Genomic DNA, 21,622 nt, shown 5'->3' on the forward strand with positions numbered 1-21,622 from the left:
GTCTGGAGTGTGAGGTGTCTTGGTTTGGAGTTCCCATGAGTCCTCCCAATAGCCACATGAAACGTTACAGCTACTCTCATGCTGATGACTATTTCCTTGATGTAGCAATAGGGGCTCCAAGGGAGGAAATGGTGAACTGAGGTCCCACAGCAGGCCATCAGTAAGGCAGGCAGGATGTGAACCTGGGCCTTATGCTTTGAAACATGCGTGGGATTTGTTCTAACCAGGGCTGGGAAGACGCACAGACATAGAGACAGACTTCACGAAGACAGCGGTTCTCCTCACGGACCCCAGAATAGGAAGCCCAACATGCCTTGCGGGGCCATGTGGGGTGCATGGGACCAGGAAGGAAGCGGAAGGGGCCAGCAGAGGCCTGTGCTTGGGGCCTTGAGTGTAGTTCTGCGGAGGAGGTGGTGAGGCCGGTGAGCAGGTGCAGGGTTGGCCAGTGTGAGATTTCAGCGGGCTCCATTGTGCAAGAGGCCGATTCCTGGGTTGGGGGCGATGCAGACACCCCACCTGAGAGTTCCGTACAGGAAATGTAGCCTGTGAGCGCTGGCTGGCTTGGTTTGTATGTGAGAGGCCAACTGCACCTTCTCTAAACTGACTAGCCTGGCAGGGGCAGTCTCTTCCCACTCAGTGAGGTCCCTGGCGCTCTGGAACCCAGAAAAACCAATAGCCTGATAGAGTGAAGGCGTCTTCTGACTCCACAGTGCAGGGCTCAGCCATCACAGCTCCACCCAGCTCTGCCTGTGCCTCTTGCTGCTCTTCTCCCCCAGTTCTGGGTATCTGGGACAGTGTTCCAGAGAAGCCCTTCTCTCCAAATAGCTACTACATACTAAGAGTCTACTGGGATGTCCTGCACCCCATGTGCTATCTCATGTCATCCTAGAGATGAGTCCTGAGCAGGGCAAGAGGCAGGGTCCAGGCCATGCAGCTGAGCCAGAAGCAGGACCCAGGTGACTTGACTCTAGGGCATGCGCTCCAAGAGAAGGAGCCTGCAACCAATGCCTGTTTCACGTGCAAAAGGAAAGACAGGATGGCAGCGACTAGCCTGCAGGTACCGACCTGCTCACGACCAAGGGAGCCTCTTCTTGCTGTTTGGCTTCAAGACTTTCACAGACAAAAGCATGTGGGAGAGGTTGATCCTCTGTCCCTTACTGTCCCCTCCCCTCTCCTGTGGGTCATTGCTGTGTGACTCCCCAAAGTTCACGAGTTAGAAACTTAATCCCCAAGTTCAAATGGTGGTAGTACTTGGAGGTGGAGTCTGGGGGAGGTGAGAGGGTTGGGGGCGGGGTCTTGAGGTGCGGCCCCATGATGGCAGGACAGGAAGGGAGGATCCTGGGTTCACTGGGCCCTGGTCACATGATGCCCACTGCCACATCAGACACATCAAGAAGGCCTTCACCAGACACCAGCACCTTGATATTGGACTTCCCAGCCTCCCGAGCCCTGAGGAGTAAATTCCTTCTCTGTGTCTAGCAACCGGGCTGTGGTGTTCTGGAGGAGCAGGAAACAGGCCAAGATGGGCACCTCTATCCGCTGCTCAAGCCCATGCCTGGCCTGCCCTCTCCTTCCACGTCCAAACCTATCTGTCTAGTGTCCTGTCACCTCAGGGGTCTGCTCCTTATCCATTAATGACCCTGCAATACGGGGCCCACCTAAGACTATTTACAAGGGACAGAAAACAAACTCAAATGGGACGAATCCAAAGAGAGATTGTTCACTCCTCACAGCCAATCAGAGGAAAGGCCAAGGATGGTGCTGGCGGGGCCTCGGGTGCCACCCTCTGCTCATCTCTTTGCTCATCTCTCTAGCTCTGCCTTCTGTGGACCCACCACCTTGCAGCTCCAGGTCCCAGGGACCAAGGAGAGCTTCTTCAGGAAACCCTGCAAGAAAATCCCAGAGAAGAGCTCTGATTGGTGTGTCTGGGATCACGTGTCCTCCTGTGGCCCAATCAGTGGCCAGGGGGCTCGAATGCGATGATTGGTCAAGATCAGGCCGCTTGCCCACCCTCTAGGGAGCAGGGTCAGACCTGATACCAAGAGAAGCTCTCAGGGGATTTTTTTTTAACAAGCAAAAGCCAACATCCATTATACCTTTTATCAAGTGACATGTCCTCCAGGGACTTCTGGGGATAGAATACCCTAACAGGGGGACGGAGCGGTGGGAATTTCAGGCAGTGTAACTGGAATGTAGGGAGCTATTCTTGGCTTGGGAGGAACTTGGTTTCTAGGCTTTAGAAGGACCCCATCTTTTATGCCGTGGTCCCTCACCAGCAGGTTCCCAGTGTGAACGGTTTCAGCATAGGTTCATGTTGCACAGCGGTGTGGGAGTCTGTCTCTGAAGGTCGAGTGCAGCCTGGGATCACGGTGCATGTCTAATGTGTCACCAGGCAACCAATTGCGGTAGGTTCAAGCCAGAGCTTCCCCATTGGACGGCTTCAGTTCAAACCCTGGTTCCACTGGTTCCTAGTTGTGGGATCCAATGACTTAACTCTGCCACACCCTCCACTATGGCATGCAAAAAAATGGTTCTAGCAACTTCTATTCCACTTGATGGATGTGAGGAAAAAACAAGAGAGTGGATATGATGGGGCATTGTGCCAGACACTCAGAAAAGTCTCAATAAATATTGGCTGTTTTTATTTGTAAACCCCAAATGAATGGTTTTCGAGTCTGGATTTTTGATGAGAAGCCACAGATACTGATTTTGGAAAAGAAAGGGGACTTTGAAGAGGAGATATCTGGGCTCAGAGAATTGAGGTTGGAAATTCAGAATTGATGAAGGGGCAGAACGCAAAACAGATTTGGGGGAACGCGAATTAGGAAGTGCAGTGACCTCGGAATCAGAAGGCACGCTGTCCCAACCTCTCGATTCCTTCAGACAAGCCTCTTGGATACCAAGCTCTGCCCAGGTGCTGGGTGCTGCAAGTGGGTCACGGTCAACAGTGAAAGAAGGGCAGTGTGGCAGGCTGGTCCACGGAGGCTCTGGGTAAGAGGCAGTCATTAGAGAGAGCATTGGAAGACGATGGTGTGCACATGGCAGTCCCACTGCACCCCACCTGCCAGGTGCTGTGTCTGAATCACCTCGGTCACTTCAGCCTGGCCAGGTGCACACTGATCTGCTCATTTCACAAAGGAGGCAAACTACATCCAAAAGGGATTAAGTGGATTCGAACTCATTCCTCTCAGACTCCATGTGAGAGTGGATGTTCAGGGTGCACAGCGGAGGCAGCCACTTGGTGGGGTGAGGAGGAATGGGTGGAAGAGGATGTGCCTGTCACGAGTAAGCTACCACGAACACCCACAACATGCTCTGTGTCTTTCACCACAGCAGAGTTTATGAAATGACAGTCAACTCACAGGCTACACCACTGTCACCAGTGACGGTTCACTGAACCGTGTGGGTTACCTGGGAGTCAGAAGCTGGGCAAACTCAGGCTCTTTTATTCCAATCTTAATTTCTAATACCCCTAACACTTGAGTCATACACCACACTTTGCACAGTGACATATGCAGGTGACAGAAAGGCTAAGAAAGGGTTAATGTGGCCACAGGGTTCAGGAGGCTGAACTAAGAGCAGGGAGGAAATAGGGGTACAAAGCATCCTGGCAGGTGGTCAGCTAAGTCCAGGAACCAGCTAAAGAGGGCACAGAGCTGTCAGAGTGCAGCAATTACTCCAGGCCAAGGTCCCAAGGACGTCAGTGTCAGTGTCATCCTGAGGTGCCAGCTTGGACTGTGCCCTGTGGAGTCGTTGGGGGCAGGAGACACACTACTTAAGCCTACTGACAGAATTTCAGGGGTTCCTCATGATTTTCCTGGGCAACACTTGTGATGAGTGACCAGGTGAAGAGGTCAGGGTGCTGCTGCTGTGCCCACCCTCAGGGTGTGCATCCTTTTATGGACCTCAAGCAGAGGGCGCTGTTTACCTGTACAAACCAGGTGTGGAGTCCTCGCACCTCCGCCCTTGGAGTGGAGCAGGCATGGCAAGCTGCTGCTTCTAACACAGAGTGGCTCAGGGCTGGGCATGGCCTGGAACCTGTGGTTCCTCGCTCATGGGCAGCTCAGAAGGGCCCAATCTGCTCTGCATGCACCCATGAGAGAGAAAAGTGCCTTCCCCAAAAGGGAGTCAGCATTTTCAAAGCCTGTGTGTTGGTGGGGGTGCAAGATGCCTATGGGGAGCCAGTGTCTAGGGTGCTCTGATTGCTCCCCAGACACCCAGGGGTGCCCAGTCCTGGGCTCGCTGTGCACCTCTCCCTGTGTTTTTACAGAGGCCCTGGGGCCCAAGGGGATGCGCCCCAGCCTCACCGCAATGAAGCCAGTGTTAGAATCTAGGTCTGTCCCAATCCAGAAAGGTGTTCTACCCTGCACAACCATAAGGGGTGGAAGTGAGGATCAATAGGGCACTCCAGAAGAGTAGTGTGGAACTTTGGGGGTGCTCTGGGTGTCCCGCCCACCCTTAGTTTCCTCTTAAGAAACAGGAGCTCCCCAGGCTCCTTCTGCTTCCTACCCACAGGTCCTACAGACTTCCCCTGGCCGCGGTGATTGGCTCAGAGAAGGGCATGTGACCCACGCCTGACCAATCAGAGTGAGTTCTGGGGTTTGAAGAGGAATTCTGGGCGGAGACTTCCCTTCTGGACTTAGAGGATGGGGCGGAAGTTCTCTTTTCTGGTTTACATGCATTAACCTTATTCTGCTCCCGTGTGCAAATTGTCGGACAAACTACAGAGCGCGAAGGCCCGCTGCATTTTTCAGCACCACATCAGAGCCAAGTGGCCAAAAAAACCAAGACAGTATAGCGACTTACAAGAAGAACTCAGGTGTCCTCAACAAGCCACAGTCTGTCACATGATGGCTTTAGAGCTGTAAAGATGGTCACAGGAGACTCCTTTTCAGTGACCCGATGGTTCCTGTCTGTGTGGCCTCCCTAGGTGGACGGAGCAGGCTGAGGGCTGTGGGGCTGGAGAAGAGCGGACCCTGGCTAGTGCCCAGGGTGGGGAGCCTGGGGCTGGGAGGCAGGGGTGAGGGCAGCACCCCGGGAGTCCCTCGGGCACCTGGTGGCCTGCATGTTCCTGACTGAATGGGCTGGCAGAGCCGTTGTCCAGGAGACCAAGTACTGTAATCAATGCAACTGGGGAGGATCAGGGACGGCTTGTCCCTTCACAGATAGCTGCCCACCACAGACTCGAGGACACAGTGTGTCCCAGGTGGGTCATTGGGCAACTGTCTCCATGTCACTACATTAACTAGGAGGTTGAGGGTACAGCAAGACTGTGGCTTGGATTTCTCTGTGGGATAGTGCGGTGTCTGTCACTGTGAGTGATGAGAGTTCTCCCAGAACCTCCCATGGGCAGTGCTTTGACACACCCACCTTCTGCCTTAGGCTTCTCGCACCATCTCTGCCCTGGGCCACCTCCTGGGGGCTCAGCCTGAGTGCTGCCTTTCCCAGATCCCCGAGGCTGGCTTGCAGCTACTGCCCCTGGGACCCTTTGTTTCTGTGCTGGAGAGTAGGGACACCTTGTCTTGTGGTCTCTCCTTTGTTCCCTAACACAGCACCTTATTGCCCAGATTCATGAGTAAATGGGTGACTTGTGTCTGATTCCTCCCTGGGTGGACTCCTTCAGGGCTGGCTTGTTCCTGTTCTCAGGAAAAAGAACTCCGGCCTTGGTCACCACAAGCACCATCACCACCATCATCTCCAACTTCTTAATGATTTCCTGTCTTTACTGTGTTTTGTAAGTGAAGTCTGCCAGGGCAAGGGAGCATGCGCTGGGGACTTGGAGCCTCAGCTCACACTCAGTCTGCCCTCCTGGCCCCCCTGAGACGGTCCTTAGACACCCCCTCCTCCACACTGGCCCGTCTCTCACCACCCCTGCCCCGGCTTCCTCTGCCCTCACCCAGCAGGCAGGCACACTCGGGGGCATTTCAAAGCAGGGCCTGGTGCCCACCCAGAGATAAGGACAGTGGTGTATCTGGTGAGTGGCCAGCCGGAGGCCACGTCCCCACAAGCTCTAGGCCTTCCCACAGCCCTGCTCCAGGTCCCCAGCACAGCTCAGCTGGGAAGTTGCAGACCCTCCATGAGGTGGTCAGCAGGTGGGGGAAGAGGGGCGACTGGGGGCCTCCCCAGGCCCCACCCAAGCCAGGGCAGGGGTGTCAGTCCAGTGACTGGTATGAAGGGGAAACCACCATCCTTACATCCAAATGAATGTGAGGTCCCCGTCGCTGTGCTAGGTCCCCTGTGGCCACTCGAGGTCCCGACATCTGTTTTTCACTCTCTCTGCTGGTGTCCCTGTCCCTGTGGAGGCGCCTGCTTCGGGCTCTGCCTGGGGCTGTGTCTCCTCCCCCAACCCTTGCCTGCACCTGTCTCTGTGGCCACTTGGGGCTCCCCCTGGGTGAGCTCCCGTAGAGGGGTGCTGTGATTTCAGTGATCTGGCTTCGCATCAGGTGCCCGGGCGTTTGCACTTATCCCAGCATAGCCCAGCCGACGGGTGAGGAGCAGGGCTCCCTCAGCAGACCCTGTCAAGGAGCGGACCTAGAGCAGCATAGAAGACGTGCAGAGACCAACGAGGGGCGGAGAGGGAACGTCCAGGGCCCTCCCAGGCCTCCTCCCTTCTCTTTGGACAGGAACTTCGAGTTCTCATTTTCTAGTGGCCCTGCCTGAGTTTGCATTGGTGAGTGGAAGAACAAACAAGTATGTCTATTTTAAAACGGAAGACGTTCATTGTTCTCTATTCTTGACAACACTATGTGACCAGTATGCAGGTGTGTTGTGAAGGGTGACAATACCCGAATCATAAAATGGCTCTGGGACCCCATATAACCTTCCCTCATTGAATGCTGGGGACGTGTCCTGAGAAGCTCGTGGGTGGGCTGTGTCATTGGGCCTTGCCCAGCAAACCTAGATGGTCTAGGGGCATGGCTCTGCGTGCACTTGTGACAGAGGGACATAGAGACGGAGATGATGGGCTGCCCCCTGCATGCCCCCGGGCAGGTTTGCAGGAAGTAGAAGACACACATTTCCAAGAGAGCAACGAGTGTCGAACTTCGATTTATAAATGGGGGTGGGGAGGTAGGGGGGTGCTGTGCCAGGGCATTCTGCACCGAAGGACAGCTGACCCCACACCCATTGATGCAGAGCGGGAGCAAAGCGCTAAGATGTCCCAGCAGCGTGACGCCCGGAGGCATGGGCTGATGGGATGCTGGGGGTCCTTGGACAGCTGTTGGCCACTGTGACTGTGCTCCTGGGTCATCCGCACATCTGCACCCACGGTCCAGTCCTGCCTTGTCCTTTCTGGAGTAGCTTCAGGCAGGCAGTGACTACCTCCAGACAGCTCTTGGTGGCTGCCAGAAAGCAGACCCATTAGAGGGACTTCACCCCTCCCACCCCACCACCAGGCTGTGCACACTGGCCGAGACCCAACCCACAGGCCACTGCGTCTATGGGGGACATGACTGGGTGGGAGAAGGACCCTGTCCATCTTGTTGTCAGAATGGCAAGGCTCAGTGATTTTGTTATCAAATGAATGTGTTGTGTGGTGACGTCACTTATCGCCATTGCTTCTCCTCCCTCTCTCCCTCCTCCTCTCTTTCCTTTCTTTTTTGAAGTTCAGGTTCCATGAAGCACAATGGACCTGTAAAACTCACACTTTTGATGCATCGTCATGAGACACACACCGTTGTGTAACCGTCATTGCCACCGAGAGATGGAACATTTTCATCCCCATGAATAGATCCTCTCTGCCTTGTAGGCACCGCTCCCCCCACGTCCCCCCACGTCCCCCCACACCCTGTGCTAGCTGAAGTGGTTTCTGTCACCCAGCGCTGGCTTCTCAGAATGTCAAATAAATGGACTCACTGAATGTAGCCTTTTGTGTCTGGCTTCTCTCACTTGCGAAAGGCTTTTGAGATTCACCCACATTGTCGGAGGATTAATAGCTGTTTCTGTTATGGCTCCGTGGTATGGATGATCTCAGGTTGGGGACATCTGGCTGTTTCCGGTCTGGCCAGCGGGGGTGGGGGGGTGGGGTGGTGGGGGGGGTGTTTGTGCAGACACACTTCCGCTCCCTGGGGTCTGTGGGTGCTTGTCTGTCTGACTAGCAAGACACGGTCAACCCCTCTCCATCGCTGTGCCAGCAGTGGGGCCCCTGTGGGCCCACACCTCCACGGACGCGTGGTACCATCGGCGTTAGCAGACATCTGTCATCATTCTGATGGGCGCACAGTATTCACCTGTGTGGCTCTCATGTGCGGTGGTGACGTGGTGATCAATGATGCTGAGCATTTTGCCAGGTCCTTATTGACAACCCTTCTTTGTGAAAGTGAATAAGAGTAGAGAGTAACTGGTCGGCAGTCAGGCAATGGCCCCAGGGAAGGGCGTGTCCAGCCGACACCCCACGAGGCCATCCCGGGGACACGCCAGCCAACTCCTTTGACCCAGAGCCGCGGGGAAATGAGGGGTGAGGGTGAACCCTGATGGAAGTGACCGAAAGATCCAAACTTAGGGGCTCAGGGCCCAGCCGATCCCTGGTGCCTTTTCAGTACCTGTTTAACACAGACTCTGACCGATGATCACACCCCAAATTCCGCACATCCCTCGGCTGGCACGCAAAGCCGTGTCCTGCTGCGCGATCTCTTTCTGCGTCACTGGGGTTCTCTTTCCTCACTACAATAGACCCCATCTGTTTACTCCTGCCCTCCATAACTGTGTGTGGGTTTTATTCTTCAAATCTGCAAGAAAAGAACCCAGAAGGAGCTCGGCGAGGCTTGCAGCGGGTACAACCTTCTGCCAACAGAAGGGGGGAGTCTAGTTCCATCTCTGACTCGGAAGGCAGAAGGATGTGCTCAACACTTCTACCTGTTAACCAAAAACCTGGGTTATTTATATGCTCATTATTGCATGGTGAGAGATTTGGGATATCAGTCTGTCATCAAATCTGTGCTTTGAAAATATGTCCTCCAGTCTGTGACTGGTCTTTTCATTGTATTAGTAATGTCTTTTGAAGAGCTGAGTTTTGAAATTCAATGAAGTCCAGTTTGTCAATTTTTTTTCTTTTATGCCTTGTGCTTTCTGAGTCCTAAGAAGCCTTTGCCTAACCCAGAGTACAAAACAGTCTGCCTGTGTTTCCTCCTCCTCCTCTGGTTTCAGAGTTTACACAGTCAGGTCTGTGCACAGCTTCCTGAGTGGGTTTATATAGGGAGGACAGGGCTAAGGCCTCATAGGCTGCACTTCCGTGTCCAATTGTTCCAATTGGAATGACCTTGGTCATTTTGACCTCTGTCAAAAATCAATTGGCCTGTACCTGGGAGTCTACCTCTGGACTCTGTTCTGTGCTGCTGACCTGTGGACTACTCTCTAGCCAGGGTCATACCATCTCAATTACTGTTGCTTTGTGAGACATCCTTAAATTAGTGCACACGAGTTCTCCAATTTTGTTCTTTCCCAAAATCCTTTAGGCTATTTTAATTCTTTTTGCATAAATCTTAATTTCTTGTTTTCTATTTAAGACAAGGCGGTTGGATTTCAGTTGATATGCGTGAATCTATGTATGAGTTCAACTCAAACTGATCTCTCAACTGCGAGGAGTCCTGCAGTCTGTGAACACAGCCTATCTGCCCCCGATGTAGGCCCCTGGAGATGCCTCCCCCCTTCTTCCCTGAGAGGGTGTGAGAAAAGAGGCCATCTGTGAGCTAAGAGCAGACTTCACCAGACACTGAATCTGCCAGCACACTGCTTTTGAACTTCCCAAACTCCAGAATTGTGAGAAATCAATTTTTGTTGTTCATAAGCCACCTGGGTTTTGACATTTTGTTACAGCAGCCTGAATGTACTGATACCCATTCACACTTCCCTGTGCATTAAGAGACTGGGAGAACAGGGCATGTGCCTATCTGGGTATCATGCTGCAACTTTCATCTGTCAACTGAAAAATAAAACTTATTCACTTAACGGGGGCAAGGGCTTGGGGAGATCGGTGGCCATCTGACCTCTTTTGCAATCCTTCTGCCTTTGTTCAGAATTGTCTCCTCTTGATCTTTTCTATGTCCCATTGCTTCTGGCCTCATCTGCCTTCACTGCCAGCTTATAAACCTTATTCGTTTGATCTTTGGAATGGTTTTTCTTTTCCAACTGAGAATGTGGTGATCACAATGGCAGCGAGCATGACCTTCATGGGACGTTGCTGGGGCACCAGCCTTGGTGCTTCAGGGTACTAACAAACCCTGGGCGGCCCTGAGGCCGGGCTCAGCTTCACTTTGCAGGTGAGAACCTCAAAGCGAAAGGTTAACTCCTTGCCACGTGGCTGCCTTGCACAGCTCTGGAGGGGCAGGGCTGTCCCTTGGTCCTGGGCAATCACCTCTGTCACGCAGTCACCCGGGGTCCAAGCAACCCGAACGGGGCCCCAGCCCAATCCCAGCCCTTATGAGCTGGGTTCCCTTGGGCTGATCTTTCAGCCCCTCTGATCCAGCCCCTCTGACACGAGATCTCGGTGTCAGTTCTGTGCATTCTGAGCCTCTGATTTCTCGTCTAGACAGTGGCCACATAGTTCCACTGTGGCCCCCGCCGGCTGGGAATTTGGGGGAGCTGCTGGGAGGGGGGTGGGGGCCACGGTACTTCCTGGCCAGTGGAGGCCTTCGACCTTGGTCTGTGCCCGGCTTGGCCTCCTCCCTGCTCCTCGGGGGTGTGAAGCACCAGCGGTGCCCTTTTTAGTCTTCTCCCTTGAGGAGAAAAGGGGAGTGGAGGAAGCTTCCCCGTGTCCTGTGCTGGCAGGGAGGACGAGGGGCTGGAGGACCTTGAAAATCCACCTGGCCTTGACCAAGCGGCCACCTTGCTTTGGACTTCTGCTCCTCTGCTGCTCCGTGGGAGGATCTGCTGACCCCTGCACCAGGGCTAAATGAGTTCACTGAGTCCCCAACAGGACACTCGATATAAACCATGAGGCCACTGCGTTCCTCTCCAGGGGCCCTGTGTACCTGAGGCTTTGTGCAGGTGACAGAGGGAGGGCACCCTCATGGTTTGGTCCTCGCTCTGCTACTCACCAGCTGTGACCTTGACTTTCTTCTCTGTAGGACAGGGACACTGCTGGGGTGTCTGGTGGTGGTCTCTCAGCCATCTCTCTTCCTACATGTTGGGATTGCACTTGCTGGCCTTCCTGTGAGGGGGTGGGGACACGGGATTAGCTGTGAGTGATGGGCTGTGAGCAGAAGGGACATGTGTCACTTTCAGGTTGGTACATTTAATCCCTTGATTCTAAACCTTTTCAGTATCTTGGCAAATTTGTACAAAGATGGGGCTTTGATCTGGGTCTCTCAGTGAAGCCCTCTTAGTAACAAATGTGTTGTGAGAAGAAGAAAAAAAGCTCTATTAACTTAAGTCATTGAAATTGTGTGTGGGAGTTATTTGTTATGGCAGCTTAACCTTGCCTATTCTGATTAATACGAACCGTCCCTTCCCAAGGAGGTTGTGCAGATTTGATGTGGGGATCCTGTAACCCTCTTGGTCAAGAACCTGGCAGGCAGTAAACAAGCACTGAATGCTAGTTGTGATTATCATGGTGGTGTGTTTATCAGCTTTCCATGACTGTAACAAAATACCTGAGAAGGTCAAGTTAAAAGAGAGAAGGTTTATTTTGGCTCACAGTTTCAGAGGCATCACAATGGCAGGAGCATGAGCAAGAATGATCACACAGCAAGGAAGGAAGCAGGAGCCTTGGAGGGCTGGGCTGGTCCTCAGGACTTCTGCCAGAAGCCAACTTATGCCTTGACCCTCCCATAGTGTGGAGTCCCTGTGGTCCCTGTCACTGGGCTCCACATCTCAACATCGATCCCTGAGGACCTGGCTTCCACCATCCGACCCCACCTAAGCTGTGATGCTCTCCTTCAGCGTGTCCCTTTGCCACCCCTCATCTCCAGCCATCTCTCCTTGCTGCTGCAGAGGCGCCCTATGGGGTTCAGGGTGCTGTCCCCGGGCTGGGACCAGTGCAGACCATGCTCCCCGTAGACCATGCTCCCCGCAGCTGGGTGAGGTGCCCTCTGGGGACCCGTGTGGCTGGTGACTGCCTGGGTGGGACCCGCTCCCTGCTCCTCCGCCTCCCACAGTCGGAGCGGCCTCGGTCCTGCCAGCCGCCTGTGCTTTGGGGCGGGATGGCCAGCGTGGCAGCTGGGCTCCGTGGGCCAGGTGGCCGTGGGCCAGGTGGCCGTGGGCGGGTCTGTCCCCTGAGCATTGTCAGCCACTCTGGTTACCTCTTGGGTTTCCTCACTCACCCGCCAGGCAGCAGACTGGGTGGTCGCGAGGGCTGGGCCAGCTCTGAGCCTGCACTGCACCCTGTGGCTCCAGGGCCAGCATGCAGAGAGCAGGTCCCCAGAGAACCTGCCCCCGGAGGCTACCTGGAAGTTTCGAGACCCTGTCCCTGAGGAGTGAGCTGAAGGTCCCCAGCGGCCAGCGGCTGCAAGGTAGGAACGGCCTCTCGGGCCCACAGGCCAGCAGCTGCCCCAGCGCACGCCAGGGCTGACCTGGGGGCCTCTGGGAGGCAGGAAGGGGGACAGCCACACACCTGGCCAGGAGCTGAGGTTCCAGCCCAGAGCAGGATGGCCAGCCCCGGCCTGGATGCTGGGGAGAGAAGGAGGCACTTTGGGTACATTCAGAGTCCTCTCTTTTAAAAAGGAGCCCCAATCAGCTCTGAGCACCTGCCCAGGACTGCTGAGCGCCGTGTCCCCTGTATTCGGCCAGCAGGGCCCATCTCCAGGAGCTCAGGGATTAAACCACCAACACGTGTTTCCCCACCACGGCTCAGGGCCCCACAGGCTTGGGCTCGGGTGAGGCGCTCTTCCTGCCCTGGAGACGGCCACCTTCTCCCTGTGCCCTCAGGGGTCTCTTGTCTGTGAGTGTCCAGCGAGAGAGCAAGTCCCCTGGTGTCTCTTGGTGTATGAATACTAATTCTCTTGGGTCAGGACCCCACCCTTGACCTCACTGGACCCCAGTTACTTCCAATACAGCTGCGATGGGGTTCGGGCTCCAGGGGCAAAGGGCAAACTGCCCCCCCCGCCCTGCCATGAACAAGTGCTTGCCTGAGTCCCATGTAGACGGCTCAGGACACACAGAGTCCCGGGACCAGGGCTCCTGCTCCTGAGGGAGGGGCACAGGAAGCTCTCAGCGGGTCCTGAGTACAATGCTACCAGAACAGCTTAGGAGCTGGAAGGACCTGGGCCCAGGCCCTGCCTTTGCCCCGCCCACTGCGTGTCTGAGAAATGCGGCTCTACCTCTCTGGTCCAGCTCTATCATCTGTGACATGGGTACCATACCTGCCACAGAGGACAGCTGGCATGATGGGGAACACTAGCCGGGATAGGCGAAACAGGAGGCGGTGTGATCATTACGGCTTGCGAACAGGGAGATATGGTCACTGGCGGAGCCTTGAGTTGGAGGCACCAACTTGTGAAGTCAGATGTTGGAAGGTCTAAGTCATGGAGATGAATACACCAAGGAGAATAGCTACCACTGGGGTTGGGTACATGGTGCTTTTCTCTTTGTTTTCTCTTTGTGCGTCTGTCAATCATTCTTTCGCTTATCATATCTTTATGGACTTTACCCACGACCTTCCATGGCTCCCAAGTCAGCTGGGACCTTGAAGCCTCTCCTTTGTCACACTGATCCAGACCAATCATGTGGGGATAGGGCTGGGACTGAGAAGCTATATCAGTGGGGCTCGCTGAGCACCAGGAGCAGGCAGATGGAGCCTATTCCATAGCCTTGGAACTGTCCGTGGCCCACTGGGGGCCTGGCAGGGTGACAGCACCCACCGAGAAGGCAGGGCTCCGGGTGCTGCCCTGGAGAGAGGACGGCCCCCCCAGACGCTCACCCTTCACATCTCCTCCAGGCTACCGCAGGGGACCCCGGCCACAGAGCCCCCTGGTCACCTGTGCCCCCAGGCCACCCTGCTCTTGAGGACACTGGTCCTGAGGCCCAGGGCTGGGTGGGCTCTGACCTCCCCGGAGAAGCTTGCAGAGGACCTGGCTCTTCTGGCCCTGCCTGAGAAGGCCGAGCCGGGCCCCATCTCCCGCCTCCTCGGGCTGCCCACGCCTCCCTGCCCTTCCTCCTTGGCACCCACAGGGCGCCCTAGACCTGGAGAGCCAGCTCCGTGGGCCACAGGTGCCCTGCTCCCCGCAGTTTCTAGTTCTGAGCACCCACCGTTGCCCATCCCGCTTCTTGGTGGACGTTCAGGAGGGAGTGGACCTCACCTGCCGGGGAAGCCGGCATCGGGTACAGACTGGCCCACAGGGGACTCACAGTACAGCAGGGTGACCAGAGAACACCCCGAGCCGGGCCAAGGGCTCCGAGTGTGAGCTCATGACAGGCCTGTCCTCCCCCGTGGGGACCCTCAGCTCCACACAGCGGCTGGTGGCAGGCAGGGTGCAGCCCCACCAGGACCCTCCTCCTCTGCCAGAGTGCTGGAGGACCTGGGGGACCGAGAGATCACACGGTGGCTGAGCACCATCATTTCACAGGAGCTCCGGGGACTGGCTGGGAGGGACGCAGGCCCACGGGTATTTCCTAGCATCCCGCTGTGTGCCAGGGTCGGCCATGGCCACAGTTCCTGCTCTGGAAGCCCTGTGTTCTCTGTTGCCTCAGGGAGCAGAGAGCAAAGCCAGAAACCAAGAAGTACCTCTGCTGGGGAGAGGGGAGAGCCAAGCGAGGGCAAGGGAGGGACGTCAGGGACGAATGTGTGGTGGGGACGGTCTTTTACACAGGGACATCCAGGGAGTCCTCTCTATGGCCATCTCCTGAGGATGGACTGATGTGATGTGAGGGGCAGAGGGAGCAGGGAATCTGGGAGAAGAGCATTATGGCAGAGGAAGAGCCATGCAAAGGCCCTGAGGTGGGAGAACATGAGGCTTGTATGAGGCGCAGCAAGGCAGCTAGCAGGACCCGCCCGGGAGGGGAAGCAGGTGGGATCTGAAACAGAGGCGTGGGCTTCACATTGCAGAGGCCTCCCGGGCGGCTGTAAAGATGCAGCTTTTACTCTGAGAGCTTCCAGGATGTGGGGTGAGCTCTGGAAAGACAGGCTCTGGTTTAGCTTTTTAAAAGATTCAGTGGTGGGCTGGGAAATGGTCCCCAAGATGCCCACACCGAGTCTCCAGACCCGGCAGTATGTGGTGTTTTATGGCTCAAGGAATTCTGAAGATTGTTCTTGAGAGGAGGAGGGTGTTCTAGATCTTCCAGGTGGCCACTGGGGCACTCACAGGGTCCCGGCAAGAGGGAGGCAAAGAGAGCCAGGCACAGAGAGGAGAGGGACCTGAGGCCAGAAGCAAGGCTGGGGCGATGAATGCCAAGCAAAGCAGGACCTAGAAAAGACAGAGACAGGTTCTCCCTGTAGTCTCTGGAAGGGCCTGGTCCTGCATGTGGTCACCTTGACTTCACGTTCAGCAGAACGGATGCAGGTCTTGTGGTCTGCAGAACTGGAGGAGAAATGGGTTGGTGTCGTTTTAAGCAATAAGGTGATTTGTTACAGCAGCAACAGGATACTCATACGAACCCCTCCAGCAATTCTGCAGGGAATGAGCTACAGGTGGTCTCAGGAGGGAGAGGAGAGACTGACCAGAGGCTTTTGTCAGTTCAACAACCCCCCAGAAAGACCAGGGGGCCACAGGACCAAGTCACGATATGAAAAGATGGTGAAAAGCTGCTGGACCCTGGATGCGTTTTGAAGGCAGGGCCAAAAGGAACCCGCACAGGGGGAGCAAAGAGCCCAGGATGGCCTCAAGGGTCTGACCCAAGCAGCTGGCAGAGAGCAGGTGCCGCTCACTGAGCAGGGGAAGGCGTGGGCAGAGCAGGTCTGGAGGGAAGGGAGGGCAGACAGAGGTCCAAGCTTCTGAGACACCATTTCCATGGTTCCTGCTCTGCAAATAGGGACAAGGGGGCTCAGCTGAAGAAAGTGAGCTGCCCAGGGTCACCAGGAGGAAGGGGTGCAGGTGGGGATTGACCCAGGTCTGTGGTGACACCGTGGGATCTGAGGGTTAAGCTGGATACTGGCCAGCTAATCCCTCCCCTGGGGCCCAGGAAGCCTGTTACCTCAAGCCACGCTGAGATGGGATGTCCCATTCAGAGGAAGCCAGGCTGCCCCGAACCACAGGTGGGAGGCAGCAGGTGGCTGGGAACGTGAACAGGGCCTGTTGCCTTGGCATCCCAAGAGCTGAGCACTCAGGAGAAACCAAGGCAGCCTGCAAACCTGGGCCTTTGCCAGACTCAGGGCCATCTGGTTGTCCCTCACAGCACTCCGTGCCCAGTCCCTTTCCCACCAGAGGCGGGGCCGCACGCACTGTGTCGGGGCAGGTGACCCAGCCTTTCTCTGCTCTCTTTGTCATATTCTTTGTCCCCTGTGCCTCCACTCTCAGACCTTGCCAGCTAGCGGCTGAAGGCCCCCCACCTGAGCAAGGTAAGCTAGGAGTGTGTGTGTACGTGGGTGTGTGCATGCGTGTGTGTGTGTGTGTGTGTGTATGTGTGTGTGTGTGTGTGTGCACACGCGTGCATGTGCAAGGGTACAGCCTGGGATGACAATGTCCCCGTCTGATCCTGTGTCTGGAACAGACACCGATTGCCTGCTGTGCACTGAGAACTGTCTTCTCCCTGAGTGCCGCCCAGCCTCTGTGGGCGGGAGAGGACCTTTTGTCCCCTGGTGCTGGATGAAGGCCTGATGCTGTCTGTCTGTGGGGCTGAGGCCCTGCCTGCCCCCTGGCCCTTTATCAAGTGCGTCTGCTTGGACCTCACAAGTGCCTTTCAATCCCCAAGTTTTGCAAGACACGCAGGGAACCCCCAGGGTCAAGGCCTCTGAGGCCAACACACAGCAGGACAGAGGAGGATGACCACAGTGGGCAGGGCAGCACCTGGCAGGGAGCAAGGTCCCAGTGTTCGCCGGGGGAGGTGGAGAGCCCTGCTGTGGAATCAGAGGGACGGGGACTCTAAATCTCTATCTGTCGCTGACCAGCTGTGTGACTCTGGGGAGAGACTGGTGGTCCTGGGCCTCTGTCTCTCCCTCGCTGCGTGGGACATGTGGTGCTACCTGTCAGGGCTGACTCTGGCCATGTGTACCTTGCAAGGCAGGTAGGAGCCATCCCCCTCCGTCGATGGGGACCCAAGGCTCAGAGGGAAGGTCAGTTCTGCTGGACGCCGTGGTCATGGCCTTGTATCTCAGCAGTTGGCCCTGCAGCCGACATAACCCTGCTGGGGGCTGGAGCTAGGGGATTGGGACTGTTCCCCAGGTCTTCCTGTCATTGGACAGTGGACCGAGCATGTGGCCCCATGGACCCCAGGCCTCTCCTAAGAGCCAGGGTGGGGCGTCTGGCAGCTGGCCCTTGGTTTCCACACGGCCTGGCCACTCTGGGCTGGCCACCGTCTGAATCACGGGTTCCTCTGACACTCAGGGCCTGGCGGGGCTCTTGCCCCCCGGGAGGCCCCTCCCAGGGCTGTGGATCTCCATGTATGGAGCGCTGCTCATCCCAGGCCCCGGGTCGACTTCGCACACAGTGTCTTCCCCCCTCCCCGCAGCTTCCTGGAAGATGGCCCGTTTGATTTTTATAGGAGCCATCACTGGTCTGAGCCCTGGGTTGAGTTCAGAGCAGGGCAGCCTGGGCTCCACAGGGAGCAGGGAAGCCGCCAACCTCCACCTGGGCCTCGGCAGCCACATGGTGCACAGGACCTGGGGGCGCATCTGTGAGCGCATCAGTCTCTCACGGCACTGCCCGGGACACCGCGACTCCTGGCGCTGCAGGGTTACAGTGGTTACCCCTGTCGCGGCCTCTGGGGGTCCTGCCTGGAGCTCCTGGCTCCAGAGAGGCCCAAGGGAAAGGAGACAACAGAGCTGCCTTGAGAAGGGCAGCTTTAATTAAAACAGCTGCTGGCGTCATAGGGGGTCCTTGGGAACCAAGGAGCACTGTGCCCACGGGGCGGGCAGCAGTAGCCTGGCGACCGGGGCTCTTGCAGGAGGAGCTGAGTTTGTGGCAGATCCTCTGAAACATCATCCCATTAGGCATCTGCTACCTCACAGATGGGGACATGGGGCTCAGGAAGGGAAGTGACTTTTCCAAGGTCACACATGAAGGACCAGGGAGTGGACAAAGGCCCTGGATAGCTTGTCTTGGGCTTCTGTCCACTATACCTCCGCTTGATCCTCTGTGACAGAATTCCCATTTTTTCCTTGGGGAAATCATCCCTCCCCCTCTGCTCATGTGACCAGGGCTTGGCGGTCCTGATGCTACCCCCTGGTGACAGGTGGAAAGCATCCCGGGTCAGAGGGGAGCTTGAGCTGGCTAGCTGGGATCTTACCCTGTGGAGGCCAGCTCCAGAGCGGAGGCTGAGCCGGGGGGGGGGGGGCCAGCCCCCTCCAGCTTCTCAGCCTGGAGCCAATAAATGCTCCTTTGGGCCAAAGCCAGGGGAGTTGGGTTTCTGCCACTTGGAACCCAAACAGTCCTGGCTTGTGTCATTCAGTGTAGAAGACAGACAAACCCCGAGAAATGACAAGCCACAGGGGGGGGAGGGCTGGAGAGAGGGCTTCTCCATGGGAGAGGAGGTGACTCAGAGAGTCGGGGTCCAACCACAGAGACGCCATTGGCCTTGCGCCCAGCTCTCTCTCGGGGTGGGGCTGATCCCCAGGGCTGGCTGGACAAGGGCTGCCCTGTGGCCGAGTGTGCAGCCCAAGATAACACGCTGGGCCTCGGTTGGCACTTTGGGGGAACTAGTCCTGCATCCCCTTGGGCAGAGCTCCCTGTCCCAGGGAAGGGCCCTGAGGGCTAGGCGGAGGGCGCCAGGGGAGGGGAGATGGGGCAGCCAGGCTGTGGGAGACCCGTGGACCTGGGGTGCTGGTCGAGAGCCTTGGTTCTCAGAGCTGGAGAACTTGGGCGCCCTCTCGGCCTCTTTCCTCAACCCCGGGGCCCCCACCTCTGCGTCTGAGCCATGGCATAAGATGGCACCCATGGCCTGGGGCTCGAGAGAGGGCAGGATTGCAGAGGAATCGACTGGGGTGGTTGGTAGGCATCTGAGCTAAGCCATGGGAAGCAGCACCTCACAAGTCCCCGAGCCAGGCCCCCACCCTGAACTGCCCACTGAGGGTACGGAGCCCTGCTGCCCCCTCTCTGGCCCTGAAGCTGTGGGTAACTTGGTCAATCTCCCTGGGCCTCGGTGTCCACATCCACAAAGGGGGTCTCTACTTATCTCCTGGTGGGTACAAGGCGGAAGTGACCTTGAGTCTCACTGGGTAAACCCACAGGAAGAGTCACGACTGATTATCTTCGTTGTTCAAACTGAACATCATCATGACAAGGAAACACATTCCTGTGACCAGAGAAGGGTCACGGTCCTTGGAAATGGTCTTATTCATGGCTCCTCCTCCAGAGGAAATGAGCAGAGCACCCTGGGCCTGGGGGCCTGGACCGGGTTGGCTGGGCCCTCCCACACCACTGGCTTCCCGCCTCCCCCTGCCCGGTCCAGCTCGCACACAGAGGGCTGGGCAAAGCGTGCCTTCCTGCCCTCCCAGCTGGGGGTCTGAGGTGTCCCAGGAGAGCCCGGCTCCGACCATCCCTTCCCAGTGTCCCCAGCCAGTGCAGGGACAGTGGTGCCAGCTCAGGACATCCAGGCCTGTTCTAGGGTTCCCACCCACCTGTGGCTGCCTGGGGCCCTGGAGACGCCAGGTGGCACTCTTGGCTGCCGTCCCCGCTGTCCTCAACTCCAGCCACCTCTCCTCGTCCTTCGGGGCCCACGCAGCCATCCTCAGTATGGACCTGCTCGGAGATGGCAGGCTGGCCGGGGTGCTTGTCCGAGATGCCAGACTGCAGAGTGGCCGTGTTAATCTGCCAGGGCTGTCAAAACAAAGTGCCATAGCTGGTGGCCTAAGCAACAGAGATTTATTTTCTCTGGGTCCTGGAGGCTGAGCTCAAGGTTGACACAAGGCTGGCCTGTGAGCTTGGCTTGGGCCGGCTGCCCTCCTGCTGTGCCTCCACAGGTTCATGTCCCTGTGTCCTCATCTCCTCTTCTGAACAGGGATATCGGTCATCCTGGACTCCACCCACCCCAGCCACTTCCCTTTACCCAGGCCCTCTGCTCTGTCTCCGAGGCTGACCTGGAGTGAGGCACCACCCGCACTTAGGACTTAATGATGTTTTGGCTTTACCATGTGCAAAGGAGGACACCTGAGCCTCTTTATTGGACTCTCGAGTGTACCTGAGTTATGCATACCATTGCACTTGAGCAAAGGAATCCACTGTTTGAAGAAGAAAAAAAAAAGTTTTAAAAGCTTAAATACAAATGGATTAGATGTTCTCCAAGGGCCTTTCAGGCCCAGAACTGATGAATCTTGTTGCAAATCGTAATGGGCTAGAGGCTCGAGTTGTCCATTACAAACGTCTCCCTGGCGGGCTCCGGGTCCCCGTGTATAGTCCCTGCCCCGTCAGGCCTGGAGAGGCCACCTGGGGATTTATGCGTGGCCCTGCTTTCCCTCCCACAGAGGCTGCCCCCTCAGCTCCTTCCATCCTCCCTAATAAGTCATTTCATTGTCGTCTTTGGTGATCTTTCTCACTGTGCCTGGACCACCTCCAGCTGCAGCGGGCTGGCAGAGGGGGTGGACAGCGGACGCCCACGGGGAGAATCCGGGGCTCTGCACAAAAAAGGCTTCAGTTCCGCGGAGGGATTTGAACTGAGCTCAGAGCCGTGGGTCTCAGAACTTTGGTGAACATAGAATCCCCCAGAAAGGAGCTTCAACATAAAGTCTCCCAGTCATGTTGATTCAGAGACTGCTAGGGGGCCCAGGAATCTGAACATTTAAAGAGCCCCCATGCCAAGGGCTGCAGTATACACTATAATCCCAGCTACTTAGGAGGCTGAGGCAGGAGGGTGTGAGTTGGAGGTCAGCCTTAGCAACTTAGGAAGACTCTGTCTCAAAATAAATAGAGCTCGGGCTGGGGATGTGGCTCAAGCGGTAGCGCGCTCGCCTGGCATGCGTGCGGCCCGGGTTCGATCCTCAGCACCACATACCAACAAAGATGTTGTGTCTGCCGAGAACTAAAAAATAAATATTAAAATTCTCTCTGTCTTTCTCTCTCTCTCTCTCTCTCTCTCTCTCTCTCTCTCTCTCTCTCCTCTCTCTCAAAAAATAAATAAATAAATAAATAAATAGAGCTCACTGTGGGCTTCTGAAGCAGCAGGTCTGTGGCCAGGGTCTCCTAGAGAAGACAGCTTGGGCTCAGATGGAGAGGTCCAACTGGAAGCCAGTTCCCCTTTTCCTCAGGCCATCATTCATTCACCTACCAGCCACCAGGCCCTCACTGGGCACCCTGCTATGTCAGACATTGGCTGAGATTGTAAGGTCATCCAGACCCCCACTGTCCCCTTGCCGAGCACATGGCACAGTTTGGGAACTTACAACTCTATGTCCAGTGGAACCAGGTACCGTTGTCCCTGGGAATCCACAGGGAACTGGTTCCAGGACCCTCTCTGGACACTGAGGTCCATGGACACTCCAGCCCTTTATATCCAGTGGCGTGGCATTAGCATGAACCTACCCACAGCCTCCTGTGTGCCTTTGGTCACCTCTAGGTGACACACACCTAGTAGGGTGGAAATGCCCTGGAAATAGTTGCTAGAC

At 56.3% G+C, this 21,622-nt stretch overlaps 1 long non-coding RNA gene across 1 annotated transcript; it reads right to left on the reverse strand.

Moving 5' to 3' along the window:
- Positions 1–7,031: 7,031 nt before the first annotated feature.
- On the reverse strand, positions 7,032–11,223 carry LOC144366610 (uncharacterized). The gene is made up of 2 exons (XR_013425688.1): positions 11,034–11,223; positions 7,032–8,726 (listed from the first exon to the last, which is right to left on the reverse strand). It is a non-coding gene; the product is annotated as an uncharacterized LOC144366610 (long non-coding RNA).
- Positions 11,224–21,622: the final 10,399 nt, after the last annotated feature.

Source organism: Ictidomys tridecemlineatus, chromosome 1 (assembly GCF_052094955.1).
Source record: "Ictidomys tridecemlineatus isolate mIctTri1 chromosome 1, mIctTri1.hap1, whole genome shotgun sequence".
Classification (NCBI taxonomy): domain Eukaryota; kingdom Metazoa; phylum Chordata; class Mammalia; order Rodentia; family Sciuridae; genus Ictidomys; species Ictidomys tridecemlineatus.